The sequence below is a fragment of the Sapajus apella genome, unplaced genomic scaffold, assembly GCF_009761245.1.
Source record: "Sapajus apella isolate SASKATOON/1434 unplaced genomic scaffold, GSC_monkey_1.0 scaffold22, whole genome shotgun sequence".
Taxonomy (NCBI): Eukaryota; Metazoa; Chordata; class Mammalia; order Primates; family Cebidae; genus Sapajus; species Sapajus apella.
Genome location: NW_022436962.1, coordinates 28,660,593 through 28,668,383, shown reverse-complemented (window position 1 = coordinate 28,668,383; position 7,791 = coordinate 28,660,593).

The window sequence follows — 7,791 nt, the reverse complement described above, 5'->3', positions numbered from 1 at the left end:
GATGATCACTTGAGGCCAGGAGTTCCAGACCAGCCTGGGCAACATGGCAAGACCCCATCTCGACAAAAATTAAAAAAAAAATTAGCTAGGCATGCTGATGCATCCATGTAGCCCCAGTTGAGGTGGGAGGATTGCTTGAGCCCAGGAATTTGAGGTTGCAGTGAGCTATGATTATGCCACTGCACTCCAGCCTGGGTGACAGAGCGAGACACTGTCTCTACAAAAATTAAATTTTAGAAACTGGATTTAGTAAGGAGAGACTTTATTCAAAAGGATTATTGCAAGGATGGGAAGGGGAAGAAAAGGGGACCATTGCAATGGGAGGACCTCTGACTGTTAAGATCTTCCAGAGTCTCAAGATCTAGGCAAACAAGTTTTTTGGTTTTGTTTTCTTAATAGGGGAGTAAACACTACCAGAAAGAACAGATGTGGGGAAGTGGAGTGGAAGGGTGGCAAGATCAGATAGATGAGAGATATCTGCCTCTGGAGCCAACCTCTTCTCCAGAGGGGCTGTCTGCCGGCTCAGGAAAGTTTAGGGACCTGGGGAAAAGAGGGAAGTTTGGTGAATGAGCATTTTGTTCCAATTAATCAGTGGGGAAAAGCAGCTCAGATGATCATTTACAAGACCAAGAATGGGAATTTGGAGGGTCTGTGTGTGTGTGTGTGCGCGTGTGCTCTTGTCATAATTAAACAAGAGAGGCATCTAAGAGGCCTAGTCAGGGAAGATGGCTCTTTGCAGGAAGCTGTCTGCTAGAACACAAAGCATGGGGGGTTTTCTCAGCCTTAGCTGTTTCCAGGAGCAAGGGCTGAGACAAAATCCAACATTTTCAGAACCAGTAGAGAGTGAGTGTCATGAAAGCCTTAGAGAAGAAAATATTTAAAAATCAAGACCACCTATTGTTAAGGTAAATCATGCTAGAGTAAAAAAGAAAAATCAAAAAATGAAAGAAACAGTGTTTTAAAAATTATTTTGATAATTTCAAACCTAGAAAAAGGTTGAGGAATAGTACAAATAATTCTTCCTGATTCCCCAAATATTTTACTACATTTGTTTCCCCATAGGTATGTTCAGCCTTTCAGGTTTCTGTTCCCCTCCAGGTAGGCTCTGGAGTACCGGAGGGTGGGGCAGGCACAGGAGGGCGGCTCTGGGTGGCCAACTGGGGTCTCCTGGCCGTCCATCTCTGCTAGCAGCTGTAGGCTCTGCTGGCAGAACTCGGAGTCTGATCTCTTGGTTTGGTTGTCACAGGTGCTTGTAAGCCAGCCCAGCCTCCCAGGCTCTCACTGACAGACCCTTGGGTCAGCAGACACCTCACCCCACTCCACTACAGGCCTCAGAGAGGGACTGCTGGCTGTCCGCTTGGGGACATACCACTTACCCACTCAAGAATTGTGGGAATCTTCTGTTTTGTGCTGAGGCTCAGAGAAGATAACCCGTGCCTACCATCCAACCCCACTGAGTTCCCTTTGGAAGGTGGTGTAGAGTCAGGTACCGTTGAGCCTGAGACCTGACTTTCTCCCCGAGTCCCAAATGGGGAGCAAGAGGAGAAGGTCTTCCCTGCCTCTTCTCTTCTCTCCATCCTCCCCATTCCCAGAATACCCCAGGGCCCAGGGTAAGCCACGCCCTTACTTCCTCTAAATCAGTGGTCCCCAACCCCCAGACCATGGACAGTACCAGTCTGTAGCCTATTAGGAAGCAGGCTGCACAGCAGGTGGTAAGTGGTGGGAATGAGCATTACCACCAGAGGTCCACCTCCTGTCAGGTCAGTCACATTAGATTCTCATAGGAGCTCGAACCCTATCGTGAACTGCGCTTGCCAGGGATCTTGGTGGCACGCTCCACATGAGAATCTAATGCCTGATGATCTGAGGTGGAAGTTTCACCCCAAAATCATCCCCCAACCCCTATCTATGGAAAAACTGTCTACTATGACACCAGACCCTGGTCCCTAGAGATTGGGAACCACTGCTGTCAGTCATATCCTCCTCCCCTCTCCATGGATGGGGCCCCTTCCCTACCTCTTGGGAGAAACTCTAGGGAGTCTTCCGGGTTTGAGTTTTTAAACTTGCCACTCTTATTAAATAACCCAAATCCCTATGTCTCCTGCCTTGAGGTGATAAGACTCTTCCTTGGCCTTCCTTAGAGGAAAATTAAAATGCATGGGTCATTTGCAAAGTAGTAGCTGGGTACAATTGTACTTTTCTCAGAGGCCTTCTCTTCAAAAATTAATGTCCTTATCTCCCTTTTTGGTCATTTAAAAAGTCATTCTCATGGGGAAATCTTTGAATTTAAAGTTTAAAACTTAATGAAATGTAACAAAAGAAGGCCATCTGACCAATAAGCACATGAACAGGTACCCAGTATTATTAGTCAGCATTAGGGAAATGCAAATCAAAACCACCAAGAGACATCACCGCACACACATGAATGGCTAAAATCAGACTATTTTTTATTTTTTGCAGAGATGGGGTCTTGCCATGTTGCACAGACTGGTCTTAAACTTCTGGGCTCAAGTAATTCTCATGACTCAGCTACCCACAGTGCTGGGATTATAAGATTATACTTTTTTTTTTTTTTTTTTTTGAGACAGAGTTTCACTGTTGTTGCATAGGCTACAGTGCAATAGTGTGATCTTGTCTCACTGCAACCTCTGCCTCCCGGGTTCAAGTGATTCTTCTGTCTTAGCCTCCTCAGTAGCTGGGATTACAGGCACTTGCCATCAAGCTCAGCTAATATTTGTATTGTTAGTAGAGATGGGGTTTCACCATGTTGGGTAGGCTGGTCTCAAACTCCTGACTTCAGGTGATCTGCCTGCCTCGGCCTCCCAAAGTGCTGGGATTACAGGTGTGAGCCACCATGCCTAACCTATATTGGGTATTTTGTCCTCGACAGGAAGATGGCAGCCCATGCTTGCTATCAATTACACACTACAGGAAGACCTATTTCTACTAGTCAAGTGCACCTATTCCACAAACCACATGCCATGGGTTAGTTACCAACTACTCCCTGCTTGATCCTGGGCAAGTCAGTGATCTCTTTGCCTCAGTTTCCTCATCTATAAAATGGAGATTGGAATAGTAGTTACCACCCATTGTTACCAGAATTGAGGGTTAACTCTTTTTGTATGAGCCTAGCACAAGGTTGGCACTGTGTAAGGCTTTGCTACTGTCACTGTTACTCTCTAGAGTCCACAACCACTGCCCCAAGATCCTTCCTAAGGTGTCCAATGTTGCACACAGCAACACAGCACTTCTGCTTATATTCAACTGGCAACTGGTCACATGCACTGACAAGTATCTCCCACCTGCCTCCAGGGAGCTCCTGGCCAGGGTCCTCAAAGCTTCTCCACAGCTTCTGGCCATTCACTCAGACCAGACCCTTCCTCTCTACCACCGTTCACAGCTGTCCAGAAATCCACTGTCCCTCACATCACCTTTCCCAAGTAGCTGAAAGGTGGTAATTACAGGGCCCCTCCTTCTCAGTGGGTGACCCCAGGACCCTGCCTCCCCATTCAACCCACATAAGCATGGAACACATCACTGAATCACAAACCGCAGGCATGCTTCTACTGTGGATAGTTTGATCGGCTTGCAATCCACACAGGCTGTGCTGTCAGGCATAAAAAATGTCCGCAGCGGGGGCAGGGGGTGCATATGCATCTGCACCTCATCCTTGGCCACTCTACGCCACTGGCAGGCATTCTGTATAGAGCTGACGGTGGCAGCAGTGGGGGCCGCAGGGTCTCCTAAACACTGACCTCTGAATCAGTTGGTACAGCTCCATCATTTGGTACCCTCCCTTCATTTTAACCCCAGGATGAAGGTCTACCTTAATCCCCGCTGCTGTCATCTAGCTGCCTCCCAGGGCCCATTTCCACAGTCTTTGAAGACATCAGCTTGTGGTTCTCATTGTTTTGGTAACTTCATCATCTATGTTGGTGAACAAAAAGACACACCATAACTATGTAGCCCTTATTCTGTTTAGGTAGATATGTGGTCACTGGAAATAAAGACGTTTCCCAGTTTTGCAGCCTCAGACAGGTATGGCCATGGGACTAATGGCCAGGTGAACATAGGCAGAAGTGCTGTGTGCAACTTTGAGACGTGTTTTTAAGAGAAGAAGTACATTCTTTTCTAATCTCCTTTCATGCTGATGGAGTGTGACTTGATGGCTAGAGCCTGGCGGCCAGCCTACGGGATGAGGTGAAAGTCACTTACTGACCTCAAAACAAAAAGAGAGGCGTCTGGCCCCTGATACCATGCACTATCGCACCCGCCCCAAGCTGCCTGTGTCTGTGAGAGGACTCAACCCATCTTGTTTAAACCACTGCTATTTGTGTTCCAGGCAGTGACCGAATCCTTATTCTCACAGAGGGTAAGACTTTTCCCCAGGTCACACGGTAAGTAGCTGGCAGAGCCAGGATCTGAGTGCTGGCAGATTTACTCCAGAGCCCATAGGCCATGAGGGAAGTGGGTCTGCCCCACCTCGAGGTTCTTACAGAGGAGACACAGCTCAAGGGACCATAGTCACACCGGCTGCAAGAAGCCAAAGAAGTGTGCGATGGAGGCGGAGACGGGACCAAGAGGAACGCACAACTTGAGGGGCGTGGACAAGCTTCCCTGCATCCTCCCTTCCAACTGCAGTATGGGGAAGAAGTGCTGCTAGTTTAACCCAGCACTTGGGTTAAACTACAGCTATGCTGGGCTTCACTCCAGGACTACCTTTTCACCCAGCGTACATGTATGTTGACTCCCACCATTCCACACTATTATACTTCTATAGCTTTATACTATTTTAAGAGATCTGGTGTAACTTCAGGTTTACATACCCTCTGACTCTAGAATCTCTGGAACAGAAACTCTTCAGGAGAGGTCCCATCTTCTCTTTTCACCACCTAAGTTTCTCTGCTTCTATCACCTGGTGAAGCATTGGCCTGGAGAGAGCAAGTTCTATTAATAGTAGATAGCTCAGGAACGCATCCACCCGCTTACAGAAACTTGGTATATGTCAGAAGAGTTCTACAGACCAGTGAGAAAGGAGAGACTGTTCAGTCAGCAGTGCTGGGACAACTGGTTACAAACACAGAAAAACAAAATTAGGTCTCTACTAAATACAATTGTAAACATACATTTCAGATGACTAAAAATCTTATTACGAATATAAACATTTAGAAAATCTTGGGGGTAGGGAAGGATCTCTTAAACAAGATTCAAAGGCATAAGTCATACAGGCAAAAGACTGACACATTTAACATTAACAGTTAAAAATTACTTCGGTCCAGCAAAACACTCCTAAAGGCAGGGAAGACAAGCAAGCCACAGTGTACCAGATATTTGCAATGCATATAATTGATCAAAGATTAGCATCCCTCCAGAATACATATTTAAGAGGCCTAAATATCCATAAAAAAAGACAAAAAAAATCCAAGTGAAAAATGGGCAGAGGATAGGAACAAGTAACAGAGAAAGAACCTTGTACAGCCAATATACATATGAAAAGATACTCATAAAACCTAAAGGAAATGACACCCATCCAATCAGACAAGATGAAAAGTCTGATGATCCAAGTATTGTAGAGTTGGGGAACTCTCAGATTGCTGATAGGAGGATAAACAGACACCTGCTTAGAGGGTAAATGGGAATGTCCAGTCAATTAGGGGAATTTCAATACTTCCTCAAATCCACACAATGTGATAGGATGCTCACTGCAGCACAGCTATAATATGAAAACACTGCAAAACCCCTACATGTCCATCAATAGCATATAAACAGTAGAACTCATACAATGGAACACCATACAACAGTTAACTGAACTGGGCTGGGCGCGGTGGCTCACTTTTGTAATCCCAGCATTTTGGGAGGCCAAGGCAGGTGGATCACCTGAGATCAGGAGTTTGAGACCAGCCTGGCAAACATGGTGAAACCCTCTCTCTACTAAAAATACAAAAATTAGCCAGGCGTGGTGGTGGGTGCCTGTAATTCCAGCTATTCAGGAGGCTGAGGCAGGAGAATCGCTTTAACCCGGGAGGCGGAGGTTGCGGTGAGCTGAGATCACACCATTGCACTCCAGCCTGGGCGACAGAGCGAGACTCCAATCTCAAAAAATAAATTAAATAAATAACTGAAGTGGAGCTACATTTATACATGCCTCCAGAATGCAATATTTTTAAAAAGTATCAAATGTGTACAGTATGATGCAATTTCTGTAAAGAAAACATACCAACATAGAAAACAAACCCAACCATGGATAGGAAGGACAGAAATGGACATCAGGACGGGGCAGAGGCAACAGGACTGGGGCCGCAAACGAACGGGACTTCGGAATGTGGGTTTTATTTCTAAAGACAAATCTGCCACAAAGATGAAAAGATATTAGTTGGCTGGTGACATGAGGGAGATACAGGTGTTTAAACACCAGTACTCTGCTCTTGTTCGGCATGTTTGAATGCTTTTTTAAAAAAAATCTTCTCATTTTTCTTCTTTGCACTTAGGTTCTGGGCTCCCTCGTCTCCCAATTCTCTGGTGACCTCCAGGTGGCATCTCCTCAATGTCTTTGTTCTCTCCATGCTCTTCCCTTGTCTTCTCACATGTCCTTGTTTTCTCAGTCTTCACACTTCACCCTAACAATCACTGGGACCCTTCATTTCATCCTCTCTGTCTACTTAAGGGCCCCCCACTTCTGCCTTTACCTCTAATGTGGTCTCCACCCAGCACCCCCTGGCCAGGCCTTTGAAAGAGCTCATCAAGCTTAATGATTCAAAACATACATCCAATCCCATCTTTGGAAACCCCACCCTAAAACTGTTCTTCTGAAGATAAACATTGCCATAATTGCCAAATTGATTGGGTTTTTCTGTTTTTCTTTCCCCTTAACCTCTTGGGAGTGGTCTCTGTCAGGTACCATCCCTGTCTGCTTTACCTGCTCCCTGCCGTGGCTTCCATGACTGCAACGTCCCCACTCCAGGGTCTCTGACCTGCACTACTAATCAGTGGGATTCTACCTGTCAGTGTTCGGCCTCCTCCGTCCTCCTTCTTAGTGCACCGTGTTTTCCTCTGCCCTTTCTCAAATAGCCGGAGGAGAAAGCAAGCTCCTGTCAAACTTCAAGATACACAATTCTCATTCCTCTTGAAAAAGATGCATTGTCATGACACTCATGTTATTCCTGGAACAGGGAGATGGGGCTACCAGTTTGAACTCCAGGGGATACTTGCATCATCTCAGCTGTCCGTTATACCTAACACCTGCCTGATCTCGGCTCACTGCAGCTTCAGCCTCCCAGGCTCAGGTGATCCTTCCGCCTCAGGCTCCAGAGTAGCTGGGACTACAGGCGCATGCCACCATTCTTGGCTAATGTTTAAAATTGTTTTCTACAGACTAAGTCTCACTGCGCTGCCCAGGCTGGTCTCAAACTCATGGGCTCAAGTGATCCTTCCACCTCAACCTCCCAAAGTATTGGGATTACAGGTGTGAGCCACTGTGTACAGGAAGAGGCACTTCTGAGATTCTCTTTGCAATTCATGATTGATGTATGGAGAAGACAAAGCCAGCCCATCCCCTCTCCCACCACAGTGCCCAGGGCCACAGCCAGAGAAGGAAAGGAGAGTGCGTTTCTGAGCTTGGGCCCTCACAGGCTTCTGCAGAGGGTGAACACCTGCAGAAAGAACCACTGGACATTTTGGCAACCACCTGGCAGTGTTTGTGCCGTTGTGCACCACTGAGTCCAGGGCCCTGCTCGGCCCCTGCAGCCTTACAGCCCAGGGCCGGCAGACGGCAGGCCTCCCCGCTCTCCTAAC